Consider the following 20,277-nt stretch of genomic DNA (forward strand, 5'->3'; position numbering starts at 1 on the left):
ACTTTATGTAGTGCACTGAAGGTGGCACTGTAGTAACAACTTCACACTGTGAATGGTAAGGTACACTTGTGTTTGTTGTCAGGAATTATTATTATTATTATTGTTTGTTTAGTTTGGCTAACATAAAGCTAAAGGTCAGTTTAATACAGCACCACCTGACAGTGCTACTGTAATGAAGACTGGAGAAGTGTTTCTGTCACTTAGACTTCTCTACAAGGGTTTCCAAATCAACTCAAACTACATGCAAGAGCTTGTAGTGAACCTTTGTAAAAGTACTTTTTGTTAAAAAAAAGAAATTAAAAAAACCCAAGGAAGGCAACAAAGAAAATACTTCCTGTTAAAGACATCACTTCTCCATGTCTGTAATTTTACAGGCCATATTAAGGCATGTTAAAACCACAGCAGATCCCTAAACACCTAATGGATCCCAGGGCATGACTTTGTGGTATTAGTTGCATTGTACAAACCATCCCAAGGTCAGTTTCCTGTAATGTTTGGAGGCTTTTATTCATGTAAAACTGGAGCTTGAAGTTAAAAAATAAACAAACAAACAAAACCCCCTACAAGCCAACAAACAAAACCCCCTACAAGCCAACAAACACACAGAAAGGATACCAGTGATATGTAAGAGTCGTAATTAGGTTAATGATAATTTTTATTAAGAATAAATAAAAGTAAATTTGAAGTGACAGTTATATAGGTCTGAAATGATGCTTTTATCCATTTCTTAACCCACTCCTTTTAAGCCCTTCACTCATACCAGGTGGGAGTTCTGGTTTGTTTTGAAGTATGTGAGTAATTGGGTCCCTTGCAGCAATTACTTCTCACAGCTACTTCCATCATACATACCTAACCTGATTTGACAGGGATTAAAACTGGAAAGCTTACATTCTTATTAGGAATTGGCCTTGCTCTTGAGAAATCAGTGAACCTTTTTCTGTCAGCTTCTACCACAGGGCTTTTTTTCAGGTGTTGAGAGCGGGGGGGGGAAAGGCAGGATTTTAAACCCTGCTGATTTCCATGACAGACAGCAGCTGCCCCAAAGGACTTCATACTCTGTCAGCAAACCAAATTTGAAGGGGGTGGTGCTGACTTTCTCAAAAGTCCCAGAGTATGCACTTAAATGCCAGGCTGCAGAAGGAGAATTTCTTGAGCTGTTAGAGAGGGGCAAGGCTTTTCACTCTGTCAGAGGTGATGCAAAGCCAGACGGGTATTATATGGCTTTAGAAAAACCTCTGCAAAAGGCCCAGTGTCTCTCCCAGGTAAAGGGCCTGACACCATGGTCACTGAGCATCCCTTTCTGTGGCCTGTTCGATCCAGCCAGCATGCCTCTTCTTTCTCCCTGCAGGGACTTTTTCAGCAGCAGCAGCCTCAGCTCTGGCGTGGTGGGCAGGGGAAAACAGCACTTGGCTTCTCTTGGCACTGGCTCTGCTGATCGATTAATGAGCAGTGTTAACCTCCTCAGGCTGTCTTCGCTCATGTTCCTCAGTGGGAAGGATGACAACCACATGAGGTGATAGGTGTTACATGACAGGCTTGTAGTGGAGACACAAAGAAATAGACACAGAAATGTTTGTTTGGGAACTGGCTTGTCTGGGTCTGGCTGCACTGCGCATTGGCACTAGAGAATGGAAAACAGTGTGAGGAACATCCTCAGACTGGCCAAAAGCTGAGCTGCTAAACCTCAGCCCTGCTGCATCATCGTAGGTGCAGGGCCCAGGAGTTACTGTGACTCAGTGTCAAATATTGCTGGGACTGGGGTTTGGGCATCTTCCTCCCTTCTGCCCTTCCCTCCTAGGAGACATATTTCAGAAGTCCTTTGTGTGCAGCTCTTCAAAGACAGAAGTGTTAATCAATATGTTTGGGGTCTTGATCTTGGAATAAGTCCAGTAGTAGCTCTTTAATTATCCCAGCAAGGTGCTGCTCTGCACACAGCACTCTGCAGCCACCTTAGCCTATTTCCTCTGCCTGTTCAAAACTTCCTACAAAAGCTCTGCAGTTCCATCTGCAGAGGAAGATGTTCATTTTGGTCTGGTGTGAGTGAAACCAGGGGTTAATGATTTCTATTTATGCCACCACAACCTGCAACTACAATGAAACTGAATGTGAGTGGTGGAGACGGACACAAATAAGCCAAGGAGGCTTATGGTAAGCTGAGGACATATCTTAGAGACACTGAAGGAGCAACAGAAACAACTTGGGTTGGAGTTCTGGAGCTGGAATTTTTACGTAGAGGCCATGAGATTGTTTAGAAGTCTGTGAAGCTCTATGCAAGCAAAGGCTGAGCTGCTACAAAAGTAAGTACTTAAACTTATATACCCAGGTAAACTTTTAGAGATCTCTGTGATGCACTGACCATTAATATTTAATTTATCACTTATTAAATATTTCATTTTACATAGTTCTTTAATGGAAAGGTGATGGATTGTGTTGTCTTTAAGAACCTGTATATAAAGAGCTGCCAGATCTCTCTCTGTCTTTTGAAAAAGAATTAAATTTATATCCAGTTTGCAGGAGGTAAAGGACATTATGAAGAGATTAGTCATGTACAGATGCAGTGTCTCATTTTAGTTTAGAAAAAAGCAGGAGTAAACACCAGCAGGCAGTATTTGTATTGCAGAAGGAGACTTGTTATGAATCTGTAGTGAAGCTACCACCTGGATCTTCACCACCCCTCATCACCACAAAAAAGTTGAACTGTTTCCTTCTACCTTCCATAACAGATGGTTATGTGAGGAGTTGAGAAATTAGCATAGGTCCTAATGCAAGAAAGGCACAGAAGCTATGCAGTGTCTTCGTGCTTGTCCCTGCCACCAGCGGGCAGTGCAGTTAAGTCTCTGCACCCGTGAGAATTAGCGCTTTCACCTCTGTGACTTTGAACTTGTACCACTCTAATGTCTATAGAGTGAAGCAGCTCAAGGCACAAGACAGTAGAGCTGAAACGCTGTCAAAAAGTTGTGTTGGACAATCTTTCCCTTCTATTTTTTTTTCCCTGAAAGTGCTGTGTGTAATCTCCATGCCACAATTTCTCTCCTGGTTTGTGTTGACACGTGGCCACCATCCTCATCCACTGTGTCCCATACCGCATGCACAATTCCTGACATGTCTTGAAAGTGCACTTCCTCTCAGTTCTCAAGCCTATGACTGCAACAGATCAGGAACATCTTCCAGTAGGTTTTGCTCCTAATCCACTTAAGTGCTTTCTTAAATCCTTAATAGCAATTTTAAGATTAAGCATTTGTTTAAGCACTTTGCTAAACGGTGTTTTGCTGAATCTCTGCCAAATGAAAACAGATTGGCTCATTTTCCTTGAGCCTTCCAGAGAGTTCTAAGAGCAGCATTCTGAGTTTCCTGGGAAGCTGTAGATTTGGGGAACTTACTTTCCATCTTTGTCCCTCCTCTTCCAGGGAAAAGCATCACCCTCTCTGCAAGGAGTGCTTAGTCATCTCTAGTGTCATCTCAACTACCTACAAGGAATAGAACCGAGGAACTGTCACCAAGAAACAGCTGCAGCTGTGTTGTTTGCAGTGAGCATGGATCTTTCTGCTGTCATCCAGTCTCTTCTGTAGGATGTTTGAAACACAAGTGTGCTCCTCTTCTCATGGTATTCCTCTACATCTACTGTTTTCCATTCTGCTCCCCCTTCCACTTCCCCTTTCTCTACCATTTCCTCTTTCGCTTCCTCTTCTACTTCCACTTTCACTTCCACTCTCTCTCCCATTCTCTCTCTCTTCCTCTTTCCTCTTTCTTTTTTCTTCCCCTCTAAACCTTTTCTCTCTGCTCCAGTCTATTACTGAGCATTTTCACTCCCTCTAACAAATCCAGCTCAACAGCTGATTAGGTTTTGGCTTGCTTTGATTTACTCTGAGGGAATTTTTTAATCTTAGCACGACCTTCCCCACTCCCTAGGGTTGTCTCAGGATACCAGGTTGTGACAGTGTGTGGTTTGGTTTCTGTAACTGATGATACTCCTGCCAACCACAGGGAGTTACCCAAATGTGTCTGTTTAGAATACTTTTAATGCCAAATGAAAAAAGTACATGGAAGAAAGGAAGGGTGGAATTTGGACTTTAAAATGTCTTTCTCATGAATTATTTATACTATTTTTTCTGTAAGATCAAATGCTGGGTTGGTTTTTTGTTTTGTTTTGTTTTGTTTGGTTATTTTTTAAAACATGACAGGGAGTGCACAAGAGATTTTGGAGGTTGGATATGAGCAACAAATCTTAGCCAGGAAAGGAAAAAGAATAAAACTGTCTCCAAACTCAAACAGAAAGTTTGCCTAAGAAATATCAAAGATCAGTGTTGTGGGACTGTAAAATGCAGACCCAAATCTATCATTTTACTTTCACAGCAAGTTGTTGTCAGGCTCTGCTCTGATCTAAGACTAAACAGCAGTTTGCAAAATGGAGTGGCAAAACACAGATCACCTTTGTTTTCAGGACACCGTAGCTGGGAATGAGCCACTGCATGTGTTAGCATCTGTACAAACAGTGACTTTCATCTTCCTTCACAGCACTTCATTCTCTTTAGGTAATTGTGTATATGAATGGTGAAGTCCCTTGATTCCATACAGTGAGAAGCAAAGAATGTATATGGAATGCCAGTCTCACCCTCCTTTGTTTTTTGTATCTACTTAGAAGATGGACATCTTTCTAAACATCCGGGGATGCACATTGTGGAAAGAAGAGAGTGCAAAGGGGGGAGAAAAATAAATCACTTTTTCTCAGTTTAGGCAGTGTTGAGCTTGACTCCTCAGGAAAGCCTGATCTGAAATGTCCAACAGAAGGCACAGAAGATGTCCAGGAAGGAGCTTGTTGCTCTGAGTTCATACAGACATTTCAATGCAGGGAAAGTGTTATCTTGCACAACCAGGTGCTGGGGGCTCTGTCCTGTTTCTTTCTATGTGCTTTGCATATGTCAGTGCTAGCATTGGTCTTAACTTTCAAGCAGATCCTGCACTATTTACTGGAAATGGTGTGAGAAAACTGCCATTCTGCAGAGGGTACAACTAAGGGACAGGAACAGAGAGAGCATTCGTTTCAAGGGTGTGTAGATCAAGCATTGCCAAATGAAAGTCATCAGCGCAAATATGCCTGCGCCTTGCCAACATCAGTAGTAAGTCCACTTGTATCTTCTGATTTGCATGATACTTACCCTGTGGGTAGCTTTGTCACCTGGGAGCCCACTGCCCAAGATGCTCCTAGCCATACCTTCACTGTGAAGGTGGAAAAGGTAGACTTGTCCATCACTATCAGGGAACACAGAGACCCTCTTGTAGCGTCTCCTGCATCTGCTGCTGGAGTTAGCAGAGCTCCATTAACCTGAATAGCCCTAGGCTGATGTTTACCAATGAAGCTAGGCTCCACAGTGTTACTGATGTTCATGGAAATGCAATGTGGTGGAAGAACAAGTATCATTTTTTTCCCAGTGGATGCCATGGCAAGATGATGACAAACTTAGAAAATGTGTTATGCTAGCTAAAGCTGGGTACTCTCCCCTTTTCTTGCTTACTCTGCATACAAACAGAGACTAACTGGGATTGTACCAGCTGCCTAATTTATTCAGATACTCAAATTTGTAATTTAGTGACATCTCCTTGTCAACTCTGGTAGGCTCTGGTTTAGACCCATGGTATTTACTGCTACAGTAACTCCCACTGGCATAGAAACTAACAAACAAGCAGGATGTAATTCAAGAGCTCTTTACATCTTTGTAACCACGGATACCTAAATGATGCATAAGACCAGTGTTTACAAAGTTTAGTACATTGTTTCCAGAAATGGGAAGCACAGATTGTGAGTTCTCCTTGGGACATATGTGCAGGAGAAGAAATGTAGAAGTAATGCTCTTCTACTTTTATGCAATAGTGTTCTGTAGTCTGTTTCTACTGTCAGCTGTTGTGACTGTAGTAGGCATTGATGGTTGTAGGCTTGTGGCTTTGATGGCTATAGCAGACTTTGGCTGAATTTCATATTTAATGCCCGGTGCAGGGGGCAACAAATGGCTGACACAGAAGCTTGCCTTCATAGAGGCTATTGAATCAAGTAATTAATTTATTGGTTAAAAGAAAAAGAAGCCTGTAATAGGTCCCAGTTTTCTTTATTACAAGGGTAAATAGTAAATTCACCCACAAAACATTATGATTTTTAAAGCAAAAATAAATGTATACATAACATGCCTTTATATTTTATTGATATTGTGTTGCATTTCTGTATCTCAATTGTATTCTAATACAATTCCCTACATAAGTCAGTTTGCTAAGGGTATCTTTAGTGCTAGTTGGTTGGGAATAATTTTCTTCTCAGACTAAATGACTGGCTCTAGGAGTGATGATTGCCATCTGTTTCTGTACTGCTTCAGAGTACAATGTACAGTTTCTGCTTCCCAGGTTAGTGTCTTCTTCATTCATTCACTCATTCATTCATTTTAACCACGCAGTTTCAGGCTAGGTTGATGAAGGATGCCCAGATATAAAATGCCTCAGTGATAAGATGCACAAGCAAAAAGCTCCAGACCTTTCAGTAAAAAGTCACAAAAAGCAGCAGACCTTTTTATTCTCCTAATGCTCTCCTAAAGAGTCATCAGTATCATCATGATCTGTTGTTTTGTTTCTAGAGCTAGAAAACCACGGTACAGGGAGAGGGAAGAGATAGAAATCACCTACTTGAGGAAAAAATGTTACACAAAGTACACTAAAACCTTAAGGTGTTTTGCTTTGAAATAAGCTTCAAGTATTTTTCAAGTGTTTATTGCTAAATCACTGGGAAAAATCTTGGGGTTTATTGCTGAAAACCAAGTAATCTGCTCCAGGTTGATGTGAATGTGAAAGCCTATAGGGAAATTTTTAGGAAATTGAAGATTTTCCACATTTTCCAGAGTTTGAATTAATAATAATAATAATAATAATTAATAAATAAAGTCAACAAAACCAAAACAAAGAAAAAGCAGTCCTGTAAATTTCTAGTGAGATTTCAGTGTGCTATTGATTTCAAGAACTACAGATGCCAGTTTCCTCTTCTAAAGTCAGCAGAGGCTGGTGGATGCTCTAATGTTGAGGACTAGAGGGCTGTTCTTGCATTTGTGACACATTCTTTATTTGCTTGTTCATGTTCACAATTTTATATCATATGCTTTTCTCTGATTCAATATGGAAAACCACGAGCCAGCAGCCACATAAGTCAACTGGTTCAGGATATTTGATAAAGGTGGAACTCTAGTAGCTGGAGGCCAATACTTGCAGTACCTGCAGGAGATGCTTCTTTCTTCTGTGCTGATCCTGGGCATGTTATTTTACAATCTGCTTCATGTACATGTAAGTAGACTGTGGACTGAAGGAGGCAAAAAATGAGGGATTGTCACAGTTGCTTTTAATTAAAAGCATGACATTAAAAAAAAACCCTGTGCTTTAAAACACCAGGAGTCAGAAATTCCCTTTTTATAGTTTCATAGTTTCATAGTTTCATTCAGGGTTGGAAGGGACCACAAGGATCATCTAGTTCCAACCCCCCTGCCATGGGCAGGGACACCCCACACTAGATCAGGCTGGACAGAGCCTCATCCAGCCTGCTCTTAAACACCCCCAGGGACGGGGCCTCGACCACCTCCCTGGACAACCCATTCCAGGGTTTCACCACTCTCATGGTGAAGAACCTCCTCCTCACATCCAGCCTGAATCTCCCCACCTCCAGCTTCATTCCATTCCCCCTAGTCCTATCACTACCTGAGATCCTCAGAAGTCCTTCCCCTGCCTTCCTGTAGGCCCCCTTCAGATACTGGAAGGCGACAATTAGGTCACCTCGGAGCCTTCTCTTCTTGAGAGCTCATGTTGAGCTTTTTGTCCACCAGCACCCCCAAGTCTCTCTCCTCAGGGCTATCCTCCAGCCAGTCACTGCCCAGCCTGTATTTGTGCCTGGGATTGCCTCGACCCAGATGCAGGACCCTGCACTTGCTCTTATTGAACTTCATGAGGTTGGCCTGTGCCCACCTCTCCAGCCTGTCAAGGTCCCTCTGGATGGCCTCCCTTCCCTCCAGCGTGTCTGCTGCACCACACAGCTTGGTGTCATCAGCAAACTTGCTGACGGTACACTCAATGCCACTGTCCATGTCCCCCTCCAGAACCCAGCCGTAGACTTCATTCAAAACTCTTGATGGAGCAGAAAGCTTTCACTTAGCTTTTAGAAGCCTTTTAGAAAGTCCCTCTGGTTAAATTGAAGCACAATATGATTAGCAGCTCTCTTTGACTTGGAATGCACCAGGGTCTAAGGCAATTTAAGAGGTCCCTACTAGATGATTGTACTGAGGAGGTGAGAAGGCACATGTGCATACATGCCTGCAAACCCATGCATAGAGGTGAAGCCTTTTATGTCACAAAATCTCTCTGCCATACAGAAGTTAATAACAAGTGTAAAGATTTGTGAAGAAAGCGTTTACTTCACAGCTGTTTGCTGTTAATCTGTGCCATGTCAACGGTGCAGCATTCTGTAACGCATGGTTACCAATTGCTTCAACAGCAAAGACAGCTCTCCAAAATAAACAGAGGTATGAACTCAGCAGGGAATTTGACCATGAAGAAAAGCTAGGATTTGATCCTTGCTACTGTAACAGGCTCATTCACTGGGTAAGTGAGTAACCATCCTGATGATGTACTTTAGAATAGAATAGAATAAACCAGGTTGGAAGAGACCTTCAAGATCATCACGTCCAACCTATCACCCAACACCACCTAATCAACTAACCCATGTAACCAAGCACCCTGTCAAGTCTCCTCCTGAACACCTCCGGTGATGGCGACTCCACCACCTCCCCGGGCAGTCCATTCCAATGGGCAATCACTCTCTCTGTGTAAAACTTCCTCCTGACCTCCAGCCTGAACTTCCCCTGGCGCAGCCCCACTACTGTGCCAAGGATGTCAGCTTGGCTTGCAAATAGCATTCTTGTATTTGATTTTTACTGATGATTTCAGCTTTATAGTTACACCCACCAACCTGAAACCTGGTGTAAGACATTATTTAGGAGCTTTATGCAGTATATAGCAGTATGGGGAATCTGCAGGGAAAATATGTTCTCCAGTAGTACTTTTAGCAGGCAAGTGATTCAAATTTAGATAAGGAACATCACTTTGAATATTGAACATGCCATTTTATTTCCTTTTTTTTAAAACTAATGTTACAGCAGTACTGCAATATGCCTAATTTATGCCATGCTACTATGAATAGTAAAATAATGATTGTCTATATAAGAATCTCATTGCATCAATAAATATGCCTCTAACTTTCAAGCCAACCTCATCAGTATGAAAAGAAGCTTAAATCTTACAACCCAGAAGTCAGATTAAACCCCATGCAAAGCCTTTCAAGTCTCAAGATTTTGTTTAAGTATTTTTAAAACATGATTTATTTTTTTTTTTAATGCTTGAGGTTAACAAACTTGATTTTGAAAATCATGTAAGCCCTGGAGCCAATACTTGTCCGTACAACTCCTACATTTAGCTTTGTGAGGGACATTCACCCATCCAAATGTAACTGGATTCTCCCGGAAGTGTCTGTGGTAAGTGTGAAGAAGGAAACCTGTGTGGTCAGATGTAAGGGGGGAGGAGTGGGGTGGAGATGAAATTTGGCTCAGAGCTCCCACATGGTCCCTGTTGCTGTGGAAACGATGGCCTTTGCAGTGCCTATTGCATCTCTATACGTTCAGAAGAGCCATCTCCTCTGTATGTCATTCAGAGCCGTCTAAAACTAAGCCAATCAATTAAGGGCCTGTGCTGTGAGGGGAAAATGTAGACAATAACTTAAACTGTGTGCTGAAAAAGAAGTAATGAATCACCCTTTTATGCAGTGACATATAGTTACGTCCAAATGCCATGCTGTGCATCTTAGGGAGGAAAAAAAAGGGGAAACAATGATAAAAATAGAACTGTGCTTTTAAATTCAGTTGGTTACAACCCTTCACATCATCCTTATGAGCAAGCCAATCAGTGTAAATATTCCCTCTCCATTCATCCAGTAACTTGTGAATAAGCTCATATTATATGATCAGTTCTTAAATGAACAAGGCTCAAGCTCTGAGCATAAGATGCTTCCACTTAGAGCAAATTTCCTTCTGCTGTGCGCGGTTTGTTTGTGTGAGTGACTGCCTGATTGTTACCCAGGCAACCAACGCGGGTGTGAATTTGATTAGATATAGTTTCACAGATGTGAACAGTGTTTCAAGCATTGTTTGGTGTTCCTGTGAGAAAAAGAATCAAGTTTGTTAACTTTTGAAAGTTGGGGTTTGTTTTTGAAGGACAGGGGGGAAAATGGCCAGGATATGAAAATAATAATTTTTAGTTGGGGTTATCTCAGCTTGCTAATTGCCCTTTGTGTTTGGTAAATGGTTTCTCATTCCACATGAAGAAAAATGTGGAAGAATTCCAGTCCTGACAGCAGGGAGAGATGTAAAAGTACAAGAATTTTTATTGTCTCCACTGAAGCAGATTAAATTATTATCATCGCTCTAGAAGATAACATCATTAAAATGTGAGGACTATTTGGTCATATTGTAATAATAAGAGTACCGGGAACATATTTTGATGCTTAGCTATGCACGGTCTGTCTTGTGAAGAGGCAGCATGGTATTTTAACTGATGACAACATTGTGCTCTGTGTGATTATTTCTCCAGTGGAACTTGCAGATGTAAATATCCGCGGAATGATGTGTAGCTAGAGGACAATGGTTCGACATTCTGCATGAGCTCTCTTGGTGAGCAAAGCTCTCTTCTTTTCCTCTTACAAAAGCAGAAGAGGGAAATAAACTTTGGAGATAAAATTATATGAAAATAGCTTCCCCCTAAAACTGAGCTTTTCAGATTTGCAGTCTTGAAAAGACATAAGCCTGCACAGTAATGTTCATTCAGCTCAGCTGCCAGGTATAAAATTCAGGGGAGTTGAGATTTGCTGCTCTGCTTGGTGCTAAGCTCTAGAATAAACAGGTTTAGTTACTTAATTGTGATCACTTGCTTGAGATTTTAATGACCTGCAGCCTGGGAGCTGGAAACTGGTCCTCCCCCACTGTGGATTAAGTAACCTTGAGAGCTTTATGCCCTCTCCTGCAAGTGTACATCGGAATTACTTCCTTGAGCAACTCTTCTTTTATGACCTTGTTCTGAAAATGAATGATTTGGCTGATGGTGCACTATAATTCATAGCTGTCTGTGATTTTATAAACTGTAACCTTTTAAGAAAGCACAGCTCATGATGTTGCTGTCCATCTCACTGGGGGTCAGTCACTTGCTAGCAGTTTTTTAACCATTTTTAAACTTTTTTTCTTTTTTTTTGGCAAACTCCAACCTAATTTGCAAGTATTAGAAAAAAAAACAAACAATGTTATCACAGAGAGATCTGTTAAGTTTTTACACATTCTGATGAAATTGGAAGCTGGGTAAATGGGAAAGTGCCTGTAGTGAGAGAAAAACAGGGAGTACTCTGTTGCTCTCAGTTGAGTTTATAGCAGCTGTATAACCAGTAACCCTTCAGGCAAATCCTTGCTTGCATAGCACGAGGCAGAGCTATATCAGCATGGCAGGATGGCTGGTTTGACGTAGAATATAAGCAGAGGAAGGGCCTGGGGACAAGAGGGAGCTGCTGTCAGATAGGAGAATAGTACCAGGGGGACTGGGAATGTGAAGGGCAGACCACTGTGACAGAGCTGTGGAGAAACGGGAGTTATCAGGGAAGATGGGGTATGGAGTGGTTGTAGGACAGGAATTATCTGGAAGCCAGACTTGATAATTTCTGCTGTTCATGAGACAATTAGTTTTACCACATCATTTAGCTATTATTTGATCCTGATGGTCTGTAGGGCAAATGAAAGAAGCTGTTACAGATCAAAATTTGATTAATGAAATGTCTCCTGCTGAGTTGAGTGACTGTTGGATTGGGATCCCGGTTGGCAAAAACAAGTAATAAGGGATCAAAAAGGCGAAAGAGTAATTGAAAGTAATTAAAAATCCATAACCAGAAGGCTAAATTTGTAATGTAGCTCAACCTTCTTGATTGCTGGTCATTTAAAAGTGCAGCCAGTGAGTAAAAGACACTTAGAGACTGAGGTGAGATTTATACTGAAAGGATTAGGAGATATGCTGAATGATACAGTTTTAAAATGTAGTGCTTCTTGGTAAATTGCTGAAAAATAACGTGGCTACCTTAGAACTGTTTGTTCTAATGAAGTTAGCTCTTTTCCTGAACTTCATTATTGTAGACTTTGATTTTCTGCAGATGTGTTTCTTGTTAACTGTGAAAGTGTGAGAGCGAATTTTGTTCATCCAGCTGATTGCCAACATGTGTTAATCCTCTCTGCTTTGTAATCAGATGGTATTTTTCTGCATCTGAACTGCAGAGTGGGGCCATTTTTAATAAGACAATTGCTAGAATTGTGCACTTCTTGGATCTGCAAAAAAACAAGTCTGTTTCATGCATAACTGCTTGTATTTTCCTATTTGCCTGCTTGTATTTCCACATTTCTATTTTCTTGAAGAACTTTGTATTTACACCAAGATGAGACATCTTCCAGTACAAGACGGGTCAAAATCCTGCTTACATGACTACTAAGAAGTAGGACAGACGCTTCAACCTCTGCCTGGCTCTTCCCTAGAGAGCCAAACCTCTCAAGTTCTCTTATGTTCTTATGTTCAAGTTCTCTTATGAGGGAATGGAATGAAGCTGGAGATGGGGAGATTCAGGCTGGATGTGAGGAAGAAGTTCTTCACCATGAGAGTGGTGAAGCCCTGGAACGGGTTGTCCAGGGAGGTGGTTGGGACACCATCCCTGGAGGTGTTTAAGACCAGGCTGGATGAGGTTCTGGCCAGCCTGATCTAGTGTGGGGTGTCCCTGCCTATGGCAGGGGGGTTGGAACTAGATGATCCTTGTGGTCCCTTCCAACCCTGACTGATAGTATGATACTATGTTGTTGCTCTCAATTTACTTATCAGTGGGTACCAATTGTGACTATTTGACTATGTTTGAGCATATTTAAACAGAACATGTTATCTGAAATGAAGAGGGGGGAAGAGAAACTGACATTGTTCAATACAATTTCATCACCTAGTGTATGAAATGGGAGTGGATTTTGCTTTCTCATTTGAATTCAAAGTAGTAACTCCTCTGCATACAAAGGTAATTATTCTGGTTTAATTATCCGTGTATACAAAGAAATACACACCCTTACACACAACCCTCAGTTGTATAAATGTGAGAACAAAAATAGATCTATCTTTTGTATTTTCCTTTTAATTTTCCTCCTTCTCTAAGCTGTCAGATGCAGCACCATAGAGGACTCTAAAAGTGCCTGTATCTGTGTAGCTAGGTGCCTTTTATGCAGGTGTGGCTATTAGACTGACTTCAGAGAAACAGACTGATAAAGAATGATAAGTCACATGGTAGTGATGGTTTATGTCCTCAAAAAATTAACAAAGCAGCCCTGTCAGGGCTGTACATCTGATATGTGCTAATTGTACTGAGCAACAGATCACATTGCTGTAAGTATAAGGATACACGGACAAAAGCTTGTCTCAGTTGCTTACTAATGGAGTTTTCTTACTAGCAAAAGCAGTTTTCATCTGAGATCTTGGTTCTCACTGGGGCTCTAGAGAGCTCAGCATCAGTTTGACCACTTGTTCAAAAGGGCTGTGTGGATCTTGACAAAGTACTTGCAAAGTACTTGCAAATGTCAAGCACATGTCTTTAAAGATAGTGGCCAGTGCACCTTTGAAAATAGGATTGTATTATCTAAGTGTTATAGCTAATACTAATGTAATGCTTTATAACAATCAGAAGGCATGTGGATATCAGTTTCCTCTCAAAAGAGCAGGTCTGTGTAGTAAGCTCTTGTAGATCTGCAGTACCTGCATTCTGTCACCTGCTGCTGCAGCCTGCCTCCTGTCAGCTGGGCCACTCAGCACAAGAGTTCCATACCTGGGACCTCTGTGCCATTTCTGCAGTGGAGGCATTTTAATAGTTCATCTTTGGAGACACTGCAGTGGGGATGAAGCTGTGCAAACAGTGGAAGTTGCCTTCTCTCCTAGTCCCTGACTGAAGCACAGGTGTGAGGCAGGACTGGCCCCACTGATACCAGGCTTTTGTGCTGACTTGGAATTTCTGTAAGACTGACTTAACCTGCATGCTGTAAGACTCCCTGCTTTGGGATTTGTGCACATGTGAAACGGACTAATTTCTTACCGTAAAAATAAACCCAAGCTTCACAGTCCTGACATCTCCCTTACTAGACTGATAACAATGCTGTGCCACCCAGAAGAGCAATAAAAACACCCTCAGGGTATAGAAAGCACAATTTCTGACTCATTGGGTAAAAAAGAGGAGGAGAAAAAAAAAAAAAAGGATATTTTAAAGTACTCTTCCTGGAGCAGAGGAAGTCTCTTGGAAAGCCAGCATGTACAGTCATTCAGCTGCATTGTGCCTGGGGGCTTTTTGATAAAAGTAAAACTATTTCAAGTACACATGTTTGAGCTTTTAAACCTTGTATTAATGTATTTTCCTCATTTATGTGTTAAACTCAATTCTAGCAGACTACACTTTAGATTCTGTAGTAGACTGGAAATTATAAGCATTTCTAAAAGGAGAGAATTATATATTGCTTCAGGGTTGCTGATATCTGTAGTTTATTCCACTTCTGAAGATCTTTTTGTGTGTCTATGTGCTGCTTCACTGAAGCTACAACATACTGTCTTCCCTGTAATGCATTGCCATTCTGATTTCATTTGGGGAAAAAAAAAAACCCTAACAACAAAAAGACCAAAACTGAATCTGATTTGCTAGTCCAGGCTGTTCATTGTAATTAAAATTTGCTTCTCTGTAGTGCCCACAGGAAGGATTTTTTTTTTATAGCTTTGAATTAAGGGGCCCTAAGTACCTCAATTTGGGAGAGCAAAACTACTTGAGTGACTTTCTTTGGTTCTAGTCCATATCCAGATCTGTATCATGCTTACTAATTTCAATTTATTCAGAATGGCAAGTATATTGATACATAAATTAAATTGCTCTGGGATTTGTATTTGTCTAACCATTTCCTTTTATAATAAGTTCTCTAGATAATCACTCACAAGGGTATTAATAAGGTTTTTGCTCAGACAAGAAGTAACTCTGGGAATCGGCCATGAATATGTGTCAGAAAGTGAAATATAAAGCAATAAATTCTGTGATTTAGTTACAAATGTATTTGGTAGTATGAGAGAAACAGGATTTCACTGTTAGTGCAAAGTCAGAGGATTCCTTTATCAGTGCTGGTGCTGCATATGGCAGTATGTGAGAAACATGGATAGCTGTACACATTTCTTAAGTCATTGTTGTCATACTCTCTTTCAGTAACCATGAATCTTGCTTAATGTGATTAAGTTTGCCAGCTGTCACCCAGTTTTATTAGTGCTATCTCATCTGCCTGTCTTTATTCCTTTGCCTCTTCTTGTAAAGCTCCTCAAAACTTTTGAAAAAGAAGAATGAAATCCTAGAACGTAAACAGCATGGAGGGGCAAGTGCAAAGTTTATCAGGCAGGGATGATGGAAATTCATGGTACAGGTTGAAAACAGGTAAAAGTTCTTTTGGTTATCATTTGGTTTGATGTGGTCCTTCTAATGATCTTTGGATGCTAAATAATTCAGCAAAATGATTCTAGACAGTAGAAGTTTAAGGAAAGGCAGGTTAGTGCCCTCAGGCTCAAATATGTCTCTGTTTTAGCAGTGCTTTCTCCAGATGTTGTTGTCTGTACTGTTTGTGGTTTGTTTTTAGCTTTCTTTCTTTTTTTTTCCCTTTTCTTTTTTTTCCAGAGAGGAAAGCACAATGCATATTTATTGCTTTACTCTTCCACCTCTTGAATAGAGAAATCAAGCAAACTTTTTTTGTTATGGCTGCAGGCTACCATTTCCCAACTGTTGGTTATAACAGTATATTGTAACCTCAAGATACCTAGAAGAGTTTCAGTGGAACTTTAAGTCTTTAAATGCTCATGTTGCTGGGAAACTTCTAATGACTCCACTTTGAAGATACAGATGTAAAAACACAAGTGATTTCTAAAATCTAGCACTACTTAAACCAGAGCACATAAACATCAACTGAGATTAGAGTGCAATTTTGGTTCCTCATAAAGCTATGCAGTAAAGGTCATCTGTTTCCCAAAGAAGTTACAGTCAAAACAGGAAGGTAGATTCAGTTAGGATGTTAGGGAAAAGTTCTTCACCATAAGGGTCGTGAGACACTGGAACAGGTTGCTCAGGGATGTAGTGGAAGCCTCATCCTTGGAGGTTTTTAAGGTCAGGCTGGATGTGGCTCTGCACAATGTGATCTGGTGGGAGGTGTTCCTGCCCATGGCAGGGGCATTAGAACTAAATGATCCTTGAGGTCCCTTCCAACCCTGACCATTCTATGATTCTAAAAGCCCCACTAGAAACAAAAATGTAATGATGATCTCAAGAATTGAAGAAAGATACATGTAACCCTACAGTTGTCTTAATTACATAATGTATTCCTTATGCTATATTCCTTTAGCCTACTTTTAATGAGTATTTATGATAACAACAAACTTTCAGTAGGAAAACTTAATATGGGGCCATAGAACTAGCTGTGCATCTTTGCAATATACAATTCCTGGCACAGAGTGTCAGCTGAACAAGAGAAGCAGAACAGAGATTCTACACATCCATCCAATCTGATAACGGCCTTCCCTTCCTGTTCACAGACCTGTTAATAGTAGTAATGAGCAGTATGTGTTGGTGTGGTGAGGAAACAAGATTGCATTGTATTAAGGCTGAGACAAATACTACATAGATCCTACAAGAATGTGACATGTTGCTGGCTGATGGAGTCCCAAAGAAAGGAGGAACTGAGGTCTGTATGGCAATTTGTACTTGTTTGAATTCATACTTTGGTAGTCTCTTGTAAACGGCAGTGGGTGTTTTATTTAAGAAGACAAGTGCACTTGGAGTCAATTTTTCTAGAAGATGCTTGTCAGGCCCTGAAAGATGCTTTCAAACATTGAAAGAAACACTGTCTGAAATCTTAAAAAAAAATAAAAGTGATGCACTGTAGCAAACTTGGAATGAAGGCTTTACTTTAAAAAGAGCAACTGGTTGAGCAGTCAAAACATGAGATACCTAACAAAACAAAACAAAACAAGTGGTTTCTTCCAGGAGTTTCTCAGAGTCCTTATTTGGTTTCCAGCTGTGACTCCTACTTAGTTCCTAGATTTCAATTTATGACCTCTGAGAACAGAATAGATAATAATAACATTTTCACTGGTTCTATGATAGAACCAACACTTCAATACCAGGACACTGCAATGCCAGTCCTCAGGTAGGCAAAGGTTCTGGCTTGTTCATGCAATTAAAGAATGTGGTTTCCAAGAGTTTCCTAATGCTCTGGTAGCCTACGAGGTGCTTCTCATGGATGGGGTAAATTCCTGCCTGGATGCTTGCTTCTATCTCTTTTTCTTGTCCTTGCCTCTGTCAGGGAGGAATCTTTGCTACCCAATAGAGCGTACCCACCTTGTGTCAGAGTCTGTACCACATTGTCCAAGAATGCAAGTTACCCTGAGGGACCTGTGTATTAAAGCAGTAGCTTTTGAAACTGCTGGCCTCCAGCCTCTTTCTCTCCAGATACATGTAATTCATAATGCTAAAGAGGGACCTCTGTATTAAAGCAGTAGCTTTTGAAACTACTGGCCTCCAGCCTCTTTCTCTCCAGATACATGTAATTCATAATGCTAAAGAGGGACCTGTGTATTAAAGCAGTAGCTTTTGAAACTACTGGCCTCCAGCCTCTTTCTCTCCAGATACATGTAATTCATAATGCTAAAGAGGGACCTGTGTATTAAAGCAGTAGCTTTTGAAACTACTGGCCTCCAGCCTCTTTCTCTCCAGATACATGTAATTCATAATGCTAAAGAAGTTAAGACTATGGGAGAAAAGAAGAAGTGTGTACAATATTCAGTTGCTAAGATGATCTAAGATGATTATCTATCTGAAGGCCTGACCATCAGCCAAGATTTCAAATAAATCAAATACAAGGAAATGAAACTCTGCAGTGCTCTCATGGAAGTCAGAATCAGATCCATTTTGATTTGTTTTCCATTTTGCCTTCTGCCTCCAGGTTAGCTGCAGATAGAGTTGGGAAGGGTGTGCTTCTGCTGTGCACCAGTTAGTCTGCTTGAAGGCTCTTAAGAGTTCAGGACATGCTGGGGCTGCTTGCTAAAAGATTAATTATTCCAAAGACTGAACATCCTGAAGGAGTCATCACCTCTCTGTCACTTGTTCTGGCTTTGTTAGTAAACACTTCTCACCTGTGACAGTCACTGATAAATTTCAGACAGGATTTTCTGGTTGACTATAAACAACTTCAGTTGCTCCACTCAGGTGTTTTTTAGGATTTGGCATGTCTTGTTGCTCAGGTGGCAGCATTAGTGGTATGGTGCTTTTTCTAGTGTGTTTAGTGCACTTGTCAGGAATGTTAACAAGAAGACAGTGGGATGTTTCCCTCCCTTTCTTGCTCCTCTACCTGTGATCATGAATGGTCATTCTTGTGCCCAAACCTTCACATGCTGAAAGTAGATTTCAGCTGTAAAATGCACGATAACAACAATCCTAACAGGCAATCTTCCTTCCTAAGAGACTGCTTTAAAATATCCACTGTACTCTGTGCAATTTTGTTTCTTCCATATCTAAAATCAGTTTCTGTAGTAAACTGATTTATGCTGACCTTCACGTGGGGTGCTTAAAGCAGGTACCACCATCAACTCTTTCTATGTTATTCCATACAGTCCTATTCTGTGTACTGCCTGAGTTCTTTCTAAGTCCCAGTGAAGGCAGCAGCATTAGATGCAGGTTTAAAGTTGTGTCTGAGCTTCAACACCTTGATGAACTGAGTTCCAAATTACCATAATGGCAAGAACAGAGTATGAGAACTAAATTATATGTTTATACAAACTAATGAAGAATATGCTGGGTGCCAAAGTTCTTCCATCATATTTGCTCTCAAAAGACATGCAAATGCACAGTGGTGTTCATTTAAAAAGGATTACTGCCATTTGTGGATGTACTAATGCAATGCACTAATTTTCATCATCGTTAAGACCCCTGGAAGTTCTGAGAAGGCAATATGAATGACTATGTGTAAAGAGGGTATTATTTTAGCTGAAGACAGGGGTTTAGAAAGGCAAGATACGTATTAATGAATGCTGTGCCCATGAAAGGTGCTAAATTAAACTTCCCTAGAAGGAGAATCTCCAATGTATTCACTAATGTAGCAAGACTGTTACATTAACAGCAGCATCAGTATTGCTGTGTCGGGAGCATTCTGTAGCTTTATTCTTGATGCAGAGGTGCCTATTGCAGGGCTTACCTGTCAGATGATGGCAAAGCTCCTACAGAAACAAAAACTCTGCAAGCACTGACTCTCTTAGAGGGAGCACTACATCACATAATGTCAAGGTAAAGCACATAATCATTGTTCCAGCAGCAGGGTGAGATAACACCGAGCCTGGCTTCTCTTATAATCAATCACAGCACAGCAGGGAGAAACTGCCACAGCCAAGTTGCCCCTACCTGGTATAAGTGAATATAAATGCTAAACCCTGACTGCTTCTACAACTGTAGTCTCCAGGGCTAATGGTCCTTTCCTTTGATTCATCTAGGCTAGCTCAAGCCATACACTATCCTGTAAACCTCGTGTAGTCCCCACCACCACTTGCCATTTTACTATGTATATGAGAAAGCAAACATGAGGTTCAAAATCCTAAGCCTCCCTGTTCCATTTCTGAATGCTGAGAAGACTGACAGAGTAAAACAAGCAAACAAACAAAAACAACAGAGGGGGTGATTAATTTAATCGGTTTCTACCAATTTATCCTTTTTAAGGACAGCTCTTCAGACAGTGATATCCAGGATCCTGTAAAGCACAGCAGTGATGCCATCTCATGCCCTAGGTGAGTTTTTTTGACACCACCCTTCCTTCAAATTTCCCATGGCATGTTGGTCATTCTTGCTATGAAATTAGGAAAACAGATCATTAGAAATCCAGAGCTGCCAGATAAGATGATTTCATCGGGACATTCTGCCAGCTGGAGAGCCTCCTGTATTTGGTAATCCAGCACCTGTTGGCAAGTCACATTGCTGGGAAGGAGGAACACAGTGCTCACCCTGTATTCTTCACAAATGGAATGTCTTTCATATTCATCATAAAGTCTGGGAAATTTTTTTTCCATGCTTCTGTTACTGTTTCCAGCTATCAGCTATCCACC

Source organism: Melanerpes formicivorus, unplaced genomic scaffold (assembly GCF_026170545.1).
Source record: "Melanerpes formicivorus ecotype bairdi unplaced genomic scaffold, bMelFor1.0.p_v2 SCAF_37, whole genome shotgun sequence".
NCBI classification, from domain to species: domain Eukaryota; kingdom Metazoa; phylum Chordata; class Aves; order Piciformes; family Picidae; genus Melanerpes; species Melanerpes formicivorus.